This window comes from Gorilla gorilla, chromosome 15 (assembly GCF_029281585.2).
Source record: "Gorilla gorilla gorilla isolate KB3781 chromosome 15, NHGRI_mGorGor1-v2.1_pri, whole genome shotgun sequence".
NCBI lineage: Eukaryota > Metazoa > Chordata > Mammalia > Primates > Hominidae > Gorilla > Gorilla gorilla.
This window is the reverse complement of record NC_073239.2, coordinates 107,391,162-107,403,248: the sequence shown is the minus strand read 5'-3', so window position 1 is coordinate 107,403,248 and position 12,087 is coordinate 107,391,162. Positions and strand designations below refer to the sequence as shown.

Below are 12,087 nucleotides of genomic sequence, written 5' to 3'. Positions count from 1 at the left end.
CCATCACATCAGGATTCCAGACCAGCAGTAGAAAGAAATGGGACAAAGGGATTCTCTTTCCCACTCAACCAGTTCCTTTTAAGCAGCCTTTCCAATAGTTCCACATAACACTTATGCATCCATTTCCTCTGCCAGAAGTTAATCACATGGCCATATCTAGCAGCAAGGGAGGCTAGGAAATGTAGTCTCAGCTTTGTTATTAAAGGAAATGGGGAGAGTCAGTAATGGGGGGCATCTAGCAGTTTCTGAGTCTTATCCTTCAAGGTCTAGCGCAAGACTTCCCTGTGACACCAGTCCTGGAGGATATCTTACATCATACATCACTCAGAATCACAGTTTACTATATATTCATTGTTAAACACTCATAGTTTTATACAATAATAATAATACAAGAAGTAGCTGCCATTTATTGAGGCTTACAATGTGCCAGACCCTATTAAGTAGTTTATCTGCCTTATCTTATTTAATCCTCACAAAGTCACAATGAAGTAGCTATTAACTGTCATTATCCCCACTTTGCAGGTAAGGAAACAGGCCCAAGTGGTGGTTAAATGCTTGTCTAAAGCTATAAAAGGTGGAGCTGGGATTTGATTCATGAGCTGTTAAGACAAAAACCATGAGAGCTACAGCGCCCAGCACAGCGTTCAGCAAAGAGAAGACATTAAAAACAAATAAAACCTTGTTAGTTTTATTGTTGGATCAAATAATTAACTCAGCATCCAGATAAAAACAGGAAATAGACAAGGGACTTAACAGAATGACCTGGGCCTCCTCCAGGTACAGGAAACCACAAGTCTGAGCTTGCAGCTACAGCTCCAAAAGTTGGGAGATTTGCAGAGGCCACACAATGAAATAGGGTTGATGTCCAGGTCTTCTCACTGCTGGGATCCCAGTCCAGGACCTGCCTCTGCCCCACTGTGGGGTCTTCTAGCCCATGTTCTGCAGGGATCGTTTATGCTCCAGGAATGATCCTGGGTGCTGCCTCCTGCAAGCAAGAAGAATTTCCATTCGATGCCTGGTCTACTGCTTGTTTGGATTCCTTTAACTTTTTATTGTTCCTTATTGAGCAACTAAGACGTTAATGAAGCCATCTTCTGCAGTTCCAACATATCCAGGCATGTTGCTCAGCATTTGCTGACAGCGACCAGTAAATTATTATTATTATCATCGTTATTGTTATTACTATTATTGTTATCTGAACAGAAATAATTCATGCAAGTTACAGCTGCCTCTGAGAGTCATTTTTGGCTTTTTTAATGACAGCCCTACAGATTTTAGTGTGAGTCTTGGGTACCTCTTTCCTGGGCAGAGCCTCCTGCAAAAGCAGGTTTGCCCTTCACTTTTTGCTTGAAAAGAATGTTTTATTGTGAAAAAATTTCCAGCATACACCAAAGGATTGCTTTGCACCACATTAAATCATTTTGAAAGTCAAAAATGGTGAAATAATCGCAAGTTTGTAAGACTCAAATTAATAGTGTAGTATCATGATCCCCATGCACCCATCATCACCCAGCTACCACAGTGATCAATCAGCTCAGGGCAAACCTTGTTTCTTCTAAACTTTTACTTCCTTCTTCTCTCTGCAATGAATTATTTTAAAGTACATCCCAGACATCTTTATTATTATTATTATTATTATTATTATTATTATTTGAGACAGTCTTGCTCTGTCGCCCAGGCTGGAGTGCAATGGTGCGATCTCCACTCACTGCAACTTCCTCCATCTGGATTCAAGCAATTCTCATACCTCAGCCTCCCAAGTAGCTGGGAACAGGCTCCATCTGGGTTCAAGCAATTCTCATGCCTCAGCCTCCCGAGTAGCTGGGACTACAGGAGTGTGCTACCATGCCCGGCTAATTTTTGTATTTTTGGTAGAGACGAGGTTTTGCCGTGTTGACCAAGCTGGTCTTTAATTCTTGGCCTCAGGTGATCTGCCTGCCTCGGCCTCCCAAACTGCTGGGATTACAAGCATGAGCCACTGTGCCTGGCCTCATTAATTCATCAATAAATGTTTCTGTATGAATCCCTCAACAATTAGGACTCTTTTAAAGCATAATCCCAAACACCATTTTCACATTGCTCAAAAATTAAAAATAATTCCTCGATGTTTAAGTATCCATTCAGTGTTCAAATTTCCCCAATTGTCTCATGAATATGTCTCATTTTTATTGTCACTGTAGTGTAGTTTGTTCGCAAGAATCAGAATCCAAAGTCCATATGTTGTAATTGGCTGATATTTCTCTTAAGCTTCTGTTAATCTATAAATTCTCCTTATGTTTTGTTTTGTTTTTCTTTTATTCCTTTTCCTTCCACTTTGTTGATGAAACCTGTAACTTTTTTCCTGAGAGGAAATCTGGCCGCCTCCTTGTGGTGAGGTTTAAACACCTTGACATATTAACACGCTCCCCAGTTCTCTAATTTCTATAGCTGGGAGTTACCTCTAGAGGCTTGATCCGATTCAGATTTGATTTTTCAGCAGGTGTTGTGGTCTTCCGTCAGAAGGAACATCATATCCGGCCATGTATCTTTTTATGATGTTAGTTATCACTGGTGGATCACTGCCTGGATTCATTGTCCTCTAAATGGTGATAAACCGGCCACGGTGATGGACAAGTGGCATATTCAGTTAACGGACTCACTGTGCCCTCCCTCCTTCCCCATCCCCGGCAGTATTGTGGGCGAGGCTTGACCTACTCTGTGATGGGGTTGGAGGCAACACTTCCTGCCCACTTCTCCCCTCTTCCTCCCCGCTCCACATCCGTGTGGGAAAGCTTATCATTAAGGGAAGGCTGGCAAATTAGAAAGAGCCTTGAGTCTGGGCCTAGCCCTGCAGATGCCAGCCTCAGAGGTTGCTAGGATACGCCGCTCCCAGAGCTTCCTCAGAGCTGCATCCTTCTGGAGCAGCTCAGGGACACTGATGGGCTGCCTGTGCAGTGGGGAGGTGGGAGGAGGAGTGGCACCCCACAGAGAGGCCTGCAAAGAAGGGGTTGGTCCGCACTCCTCCCGGAGCTCCGTGGAGCAGGGAGAATGTCACCCCAGAAGCACCTGTATACAGGGATCAATTCGGACCGCCCACAGTGAAGGCCACTCTGAATTGTAAAAGTTCCCCAGTCTTATTCTTCACTGTACTTGCATTTCTTCTGCAACATGTCCTTCTATATATAATTCAGAAAACATAACCTGAATGGACGAATGCCAGCCCTCTCCCCAGCTCCTGTCTGACTGGTAAACTTCTGGTTCACCATAAGGCTCAGCAATGAGCTGTATCCTCATCCTCAACCCAGCCTTCAGGACTCCCTCCCTGTGCTCCAAATGCCACACGCTGACCTCTGCTCACACTCACAGCAGCATTGCAAGTGCCTGTTTCCCCACTGGGTCTTGTTCTCCTCTGCACTCCCAGCACTTAGCACAACGCCTTGCATAGGTCAGCTTGAATGCATAAGTGAAAGTGCCCTGCTTGCATGCCTCTGGAGACAGGGAGCTCACTATCACAAGACAGCTCATTCTGACAACTTCAAAGTTCTTCCTTAAACACAGCTGAAATCTACCTGTCAGAAACTTCTACCTGGGAACCTTAGGGAGGCTGCCAGTGCCACACTGAACAAGCCAGCTGCCTCTTCCACAAGACCACTCTTCAGAGTTGAATCTCTCTCCATTGTCCTCTGCAGCACCCACCAAAAGGTAGTGGGATATGGGTCAGACATTCACATTCTAAGTCACCAAGCTTGGCTCCCAGGAAGCCTCCCTAAGGTTAGAGGTTCTGGTCCTACTACTCCCTCAGATACCTGCACCCTCACCCTGGTCCCACTGGGACATCACCCCAATGGCCCAGAACTGTAGGGCACAAGTCTCGACGCCAGAGAACCCAGGTGGAGGGTAGAGGGTGGGCCTTGCAGCCTCCCTGGGTGTGAGAGTATCTGTCGCCACCCTTTCCTGATGCAGGTTAGGGGATGCCAAGTCCTAAAGAGGAGGCAGTTTTCTCAAAAATCACCCAGGGAATCTGTGCTGATCTCAAACTAGAGCTGAGAGAGAGAGAGACGCAGGCAAGGAAGAGGAGGTAGCAATGCGCTAGGATCAAATTCCACAGTTGACCTGACATAAGCCAGCTCCCTGTGATTTACGCGCCACAGTCCTTGGGGTGGCAGAAGAGCTGAAATCCTTTCTGACATCTCAGGACCAAACTTGTCAAATCTCAGCAACAGCTTTTCCCCATCAGCACCCCAGGCTCTCTGAAGACTGTTCCTCGGAATAGCCTGGAGCTGCCGAGCCAGCCGGGACGGCTCCGGCCAGACTACACGCCGGGCTAAGAGCTCAAACGAGTCACAATGGGGAGGCTAGTGACCCCCATCCATTCCTATGGCATCGTTTGAAGGGCTCTGGAGCCAGCTGCCTGGGTTCGAATCCTGACTGTCCCCCTCACCAGGTCCGTGGCCTTGGCCATCACTCAACCTGGCCCAGCCTCAGAGTCAGTGCTTGTCTCTGAACAATTAGGGCTGCGTGGGGGGCTAATGTTTAGGACACGAATAAAATAATGTATAAGGCTTAGCCCAGTGTGTGCTCTTTAGAAAACATCAGTTAACATTAACCATCATTCCATATGTTCACTTCCTGCCAAGCTCTGGGGAGGAAAGGGAGCCCATGGCAGACCAGACCCCTGGCCGGCCAGGGTCCCTGGGCCTGCGAGGAGGACGTTCATGGGCGAGAGTGTGGTGGTGGGTGAACTGCGGCAGAACCCGAGATTGACAGCTGGAATCCTCTCCTCTTGCAGGTGAGGAAGATGACGCCTGGCAACACTATGCCTCACCCCTAGTTAGTGGCTCAGCCCAGACCTCGGGCTCCCGCCTAGCCCAGGACTCTGCCCCACTGTGGCCTTCTTGGCAAAGCTGGCACCAGGGTCAGAAGCCTGGGGAGCAGAGAGGCCTATTGTTAAGGCTGGGAGGCGGAGTCAGGAAGCCTAGGATGTAAACCAATGGGAGACCACGGTGATGATGTAATGCTCAGCCTTCACCTTCATTGGCTGCCGGTCCTGCCACTCCAGACCCTGCTCTGGGGCTGTGCCTTTCGCCGCAGGTTCTCCCGCAGAGGGGGTCATTGGTCTGGGAAGGAGATTGCAGAGTGGGGGTTGGGGGCTGAGGACTGAGCCGGGAGCTGTCGTCCTTCCCTGAGCCTACCAGGGAACTGACTGCTGCCTTTACTAAACACAAAGCTCCTGGGGGAGCCCGGGGAGTGGGTTCTAAACACCCCACCTCCTGGGGCAGCGCCGCGCCTGGCGTCTGCGGGCATGCAAATCTCAGGAGTGTTAGGAGGAGACAGAGGCACCAGCCCCGCTAGCCTGGGAGGCAGCCTGGTACCCAGGAGGGAGGAGGGCGGGGGCCTGGGTCAGCAGAAATAAAGCATGCAGCTCTGTACTTACCACCTCCTCTAAACATCTGTGATGATTATAGGTCTGGGTGAAAAGCGTGGGACCCTCAGCCCAGAGCCGCACAAGACTTGGATTTGCTTTGGAAACCACTGTGCTTTTCAACAAGATCGTTCAAATGGCCTGGGTGGAGACGGGGAACTGGAGAGTTGGGGATGGAAGCCGATTTTAAGCCTGGAGGAATCCAAATTGCACACAGTAGTCCAAGGCCCTGCCCCGCCTCCGTCCACCACCACCCTCCCCCCGCCGCCCCGCCGTGAGGTCCATGACTGTATCCTCATTTCACAGATGAGGAGACAGGCACAGAGCAGCAGCCATGGCCATGGTCACGCAGTGGAGGGAGGCCCGGGGGCAGGAGAGGGGCGCCTAAGGCCACACAGCAGGGCTGCGCCGGTGCGCATGGCTGAGAGGCAGGTTCCAGGGGTTTCTGGGAGTTCTTGCTCAACATCAAGAAACTTCCACCAGGATCCACGGGGGGAAGTGGAAGCAGCCTTGTGATAGCAGTTTCAAAGGCCTGGGCGCTGGCAAATAGGAAAAAACAGGCTGAGAAAACATATCAGGCAGGCCTGCTTGTGAGGGAACCTGGCAGACATCCAACCAGCAGTCTGGTGGCCAATCCGGTACATCAGACATGCGCTTAATCCATCATTCGGCAGCGGGCAGGTCACTGGCCACACAGGCTTCAGACCTCCTGGCTTGAGGGAACTTGGGGTTGCCATCAGGCCCGTACGAATCAGAAATTCTGGGCTTCTCATCCCCCACCAGGCACCCCCACACTGTCCCTCCTCTGCATGTTTGCCTCTCCATTCTCTCTACCTTCACTGTCTCGGTTGCCTATGGTCACAGTGATACTCAATAAACCACCAAATCCAGTGGCTTAAGAGCATGTGCTTCCTTCAGCAGGGCAGTTCTGACCTTGGCTGGTCTCACTCATGTGTCTGCATCTGTGGTGAGCTGGCAGATTGGGGTGTAGATTGGGCTCTCCCACTTGTCCAGGTCCTCAGCTGGGACACCTGGGCTGGCTTGGCTCTGCTCTGTGTGGCCTCTCATGCTCCAAGAAGCTAGCCCAGGCTTAAGTACACTGAGGTGGCAGTTGCAGCCTGCAAGGCCTCTCGTGGCTTAGGCTCAGGACTGGCACATCATCACTTCTGCTGCACTTCTCCCTGCTAAAGCAAGTATTGAGGCCACCCAAGATCCAGAAGGTGGAGAGGAGCAGCAGAGCCTCACTGCAAAGGGCACAAATGTGCAGAGGCCCTTCTCTGGATCCACAAATGCAGCCAGTGTACAGCAAACACCATCTCCGCCCCCTTCTCTCCACCTGTTGGCATACTTACTGTTCTTCAAGGCCCACCTGAAGTCTAGCTCTTTGTGAAGTTTTACCTAAACATTCCACCCTACACCCACCATAAGCTAAATGAATAGCAGGATACTATCTGGGGCGCTGGGTCCCAAAAGGAGGTGCCTAAAAGAGAAACAGGATGTGACTGGTCCTGTGGGCTCTGGCTGGGGAACTCTGCAGCTGGGACAGGAACCCAGAGACACCAGGGCCCTCCCCTGCCCAGGCCTTGGGGGAGCCCCTTCTGAGGACGAGAACCAAGGTCTGAAATCCCATGCTGCAGGCAAAGGCAGGGACTTCCACCCATCCTCCTGCCATCTACCAAGTATCCACTGAGGGCCTGCGGGTTGTTCCTGGCTCTGTGCTAGGCACTTTCACGCATCATCTCATCAAACCCTCCCAACAACTTACAAGGTGGTTATTGCTTTCCTCCCCATTTTACAGATGAGGAAACCAAGGAAATCAAGGGTGTTTGAGTGACTGACCGAAAGTCACACAGCTAGGAAGTAGGAAGTAAAGGAGCCAGGATACAGGCCCAGAGCCCTGGTTTTATCTGAAACCAAAACCAGAAGTTCCTCTTCCAGCTGCCACCACCTCTCTGAGTATCAGCCCTGCTAATGACAATGGTAACATCAGCTCCACAGCATCGTTCTAAGCACTGTACGTTAATGCGATCAGTTAATAAAAGCATCTTGCCTTAATTAATTTACTCCTCTCAATAACCCTTTGAGGTAGGTACAGTCTTTACTGCCATTTGACAGATGAGGCACAGGGAGGTTAAGGGATTTGCCTAAGGTCACACCACTGGGAAGTGACAGAGGCAGGCTTTGAATCTTCACACACTCGCTACCACACACTCACCATTTTTGTAGTCAGGACTTCATAGGCTCAGGGTCCGAGGGGACTGGGGCATGCCAGGGGGGTGGGAAGGTAGGATGCAGAGCTGAAATAGGAGACACTGGAGCTGGGACAGGAGCCCAGGGAGAAGATGAGCAGCAGAGCATGGTCTCCGGCAGCCTGCGTCCCTCCTTTCCAAGTCACAATGCCAACCAGAAGCCCTAATCGAGGGTGGTGCTGGAGAGGCTCTGGGAGGAGACCGGGGTGGTGGCGCATATGGCCGTGCCACCCTAGACTGCCCTTCAGGGAGGGTCCTGATGTCCTGGCTTGGCTTTTCTGAAGAAGCATCAGCTGGGGACAAGTAAGGGGCGGGGAGGGAAGCGAGAGGAGACGGAACTGCAGACTGGGCAGACTGGGTTCCCCATTAGCCAGGCCATATGTCCAAATGTGGACACATAAGTGTGAGCAGGCACCAAGCCTGGAGAGCCCAGCTGCAGAACAGCATGGGGAGAGCTCACCCTGGGAAGCATGGCAGTGGGCTACAGAAAATAGGGAGGCTGCTGTGTACCCTGCCTGAGGCTGACATCTACTGTCAACCACCCTCTCTTCTAGCCACTCTGGGAGGCAGGGGCAATGGAGGCTCAGAGAAATTCATTGATTTGCCTGAGTTCACAGAGGGACTAATTGGGGAGGGCAGGATTTGAATCCAGGACTGCCTAATTCCAAAGCAGGTCCTTAGCCAATGCCCCAGACCCCTGGCCAGTTTGTAGGGTGAGAGGGAGTGCCCCCGTGGGCCTCAGTGATAGTGGCTGGGTTGGCTGACACCCCACCCAGCCTGCCAGAGGGGCACAAAATAACCTAGGCCCTGAGTGAGTGGGCAAGGCCTGGGCTCACATTCCAAGATAGGCTCTCAGAGGGCATGAGACAATATCACAGGGCTTAAGCATAAGGATCGTGACCTCTAGTTAATGGAACACTTTTCTGTGCCAGGCACCAGCTAATGCAGTACATCTGTGAGCCGTCGCTTGCTCCTCACAGCAGGACCATGGGATTGATGCCGTCATTACCATCCTCCCCACGTTATAGATGAGGATATTGAAGAGAGGTGACATCTAAATGCAACCTGGTATCCTGGATTAGATCCCAGAACAGAAAAAGGACATTGGTGGAAAAACTGGAGACATCTGGATAAAGTCTGGAGTGGAGTTAATAGCAATGTACCAATGTTAATTTCTTAGTTTTGATGAATGCACTAGGAAATGTCAGATGCTAACATTAGGTGACACTGGGCAAACAGTATACGGGAACTCTTGCTGCAACTCTTTTGTAGATCTAAAATTCTCTCAAAATAAAATGTTTAAAAATAAAAGAGGTTAAGTGACTTGCCTGAGGTCACGCAGCTAGTGGGTACCACAGTGAGGATTTGGTCCCAGGTTGTCTGGCTGCAGAGCCCAAGCTGTGACCACCACACTCTGCCAACTCAGGGCACCACTCTGTCACCTGCCCCTCCCTAGGAGGCTTTCACCCAGGGCTGCAGGTGCCCATGGGCATTGTGTCAGAGGGTGGACAGGCCTATGCCCAGCGCCATGGCAGGAGGTGCCAGGGCAGAGTTCCCCACAACGCAGTATTGGAGGGAGAAGCACACATACCTGGGTCTGTGCTCAGTCCCAGCCCTGCCCCATCCTAGCTCCAGGACCTTGGATGAGCAAATTCTTCTTTCAGATGTCTTCGATTATCCAAATCCTGACTGTCTTCCGAAGCCCGATCCAACTCCCATTCTCTTCCTCTTGCCATTCCTTCTCCTTGGGCATCTTCTTTGCATGTGGAAAAAGTGGGGTTCCAGACTGGATATTTCCAGTCCACCCTACCCCCCACAACCAGCCAGCTGTGTTCCTTGATGTCCTTGGCATTGTTCACTGTCAAAAATAAGAGCTGGCCAGGCACAGTGGCTCACACCTGTAATTCCAGCACTTTGGGAGGCCGAGGTGGGTGGATCATCTGAGGTCGGGAGTTCGAGACCAGCCTGACCAACATGGTGAAATTCCATCTCTACTAAAAATACAAAAATTAGCCAGGCATAGTGGTGTACACCTGTAGTCCCAGCTACTTGGGAGGCTGAGGCAGGAGAATCGCTTGAACCTAGGAGGCAGAGGCTGCAGTGAGCCGAGATCATGCCATTGCACTCCAGTCTGGACAACAGAGTGAGACTCTGTCTCGAAAAAAAAGAAAAAGATAAGAGCTTCCCCTGAGAGGTGCCAGACAAGGCCCCTGTTCTGCAGGGTCTTCCTCCCAGCTGTGAGGCTCTCATAACTCCCACACTTCCCTTTGTTCTCTGATGTAAGGGTGGCTGCTGCTTCCTGCAGGTTCCACCTCTGTGTTATCCTGGTGTCTCCTTCTCATCTTTTCAGTTCTCCAAAACAGAGGGAATGGCATCGGGGAGAAAAGGGGACTTGGACTGGGCAAGTGTTTAATTGTTATATTGAATACTGTAAGTTTCTTATATTAAATTATATTGGAAAAACAAAACCAACAAGTGCTGTGTGACCCATAGTTTGACGTGAAGAATGGGGCCACTTATTCCCAAGAAACCCCATTAACAACAGTGCCTGTGCCACCTCTCTGGCATAGCTTTGGGAGGTAGACCAGCCTGTACTTGAATCCAAATTCTACCACTTATTCGCTACGTGACCTTGGCCCTGTTTCTTAACCTCTCTGAGCCTTAGGGCTTTTTTTTTTTCATCTGTAAAATGGAAATAATCATACCCGCTTCTTAAGGCTGTTGCAAGAATTTGACGAGATAATATATACGTGGCACTTCTCACAGAGCCCAACAATGAGAGTTCAATAAGTGGCAGCTTTTGTTACTATTATAGTGATCAGCGTTGGAGAGATTCTTACACGACAAAGGAGTTCATTTCATCTTTGTGTGTGGCTAGCAGCCTCACGTGGAGAAAAATTCCACTTTGTGTCTATATCAGTTAGAACTGCTGCATTAAAAATCACTTTAAACCTCCGTTGCTTAGGCCAGGACCAGTGGCTTGCACCTGTAATCCCAGCACTTTGGGAGGCCTAGGTGGGCGGATCACTTGAGGTCAGGAGTTCAAGAGCAGCCTGGCCAACATGGTGAAACCCCATCTCTACTAAAAATACAAAAATTAGCCAAGTGTGGTGGCGTGCTTCTGTAATCCCAGCTACTCAGGAGGCCGAGGCACGAGAATCGCTTCAACCCAGGAGGTGGAGGTTACAGTCAGCTGAGATCATGTCACTGCACTCCAGCCTTGGCGACAGAGTGAAACCCTGTCTCAAAAAAGAAAACAAACAAACAACAACAAACAAACAAAAAAACTCCGTTGCTTAAACCAGCAGTCATGTATTTTTTGTTTTTTATGTGTCTGTGCATTGGCTGGGGGTCGGCTGACTTACGCTGGGTTGGTTTGGTGGTTCTTCAGGGGTTTATGGACTCATGCATATGTCTGCAGCTAGCCAGCTTGAGGTGGTTCTACTGCTTTTGTCCTGCTCCATAGATCACGACACTAGCCTGAGCATATCCTTCTTACGGTGATGTCAGAGGTGCAAGGGGACAAGCTCCATCATGCAAGTGCTGTGTCATGTTTGTTAACATCCCATTGGCCAAAGCAGGTCACATGACTGAGGCTAAATCAAAGCGTGAGGAAATGCCCCCTGCCCACCATAGGGGGGCACTGCAAAGTTACATGGCAAAGGACATAGTTATAGGGAGAGGTGAAGAATTGCGTCCATTAATGTCATCAAACTACCACACTCCATGCCCATGACCCCAATTATCCAGGTCCTTCCAGTATGCAAAATTCATTTTCTCCCATCACAAGATTCCAAAACAACCCCTAAGCAACCAACGGCATCGAGCCAAAATCCACTTTCTCATGGTCTCATCAGGTTCAGATGCAGCTCCTCGTAATCCAGAGATCTATGGGTAAGTTATCCACCTTACCTGCAGTAAACATTGCCACTCAAACAGGGGAAGAAACAGAGGCCCATAGCCGTCACTGGTCCATAGCAATTCTGAAATCCTGCTAGGAAAATGTTTCCAGTTGCCTTTGTCCTGGCGGTAGGTAATATTCCCTGATTAGCTCCCAGATTTCCATCCAGAGAGAGGTTCATCTCCATTTTCTGCATGGCTCCTGCTCCAGCCTCTGCGATGTTCTTCCTTTTCTATCACCCTCCTTAGTCACTTCTGAAGGCATTGTAAAACACATCCTTTAGGCAATCTTTTCAGACTGCTTCCTACCCAGAGGTCTTTTTGCATTTTAAACAGCCTTGGTATTTTTTTCATGCAGGCTGGGAGTCCTTTTGCCAACATAACACTCTAAAAACTTGATGGGTTCCCTATATCTTGAATTCCGTTCTACCCCATGTGCTAAAACTCATATCAACAGAACACATTCAAACTTCTCTATATTCCTTTTTTCTCAGACAGAGCCTCACTCTGTTGCCCAGGCTGGAGTGCAGTGGTGCA

At 49.9% G+C, this 12,087-nt stretch overlaps 1 long non-coding RNA gene across 1 annotated transcript; it reads right to left on the bottom strand.

Annotated features, from left to right (window-relative positions):
* Positions 1–672: 672 nt before the first annotated feature.
* LOC101150542 (uncharacterized) lies at positions 673–4,351 on the bottom strand. Its single transcript, XR_010130887.1, has 4 exons — positions 4,220–4,351; positions 3,046–3,155; positions 2,439–2,578; positions 673–985 (listed from the first exon to the last, which is right to left on the bottom strand). It is a non-coding gene; the product is annotated as an uncharacterized lncRNA (long non-coding RNA).
* Positions 4,352–12,087: the final 7,736 nt, after the last annotated feature.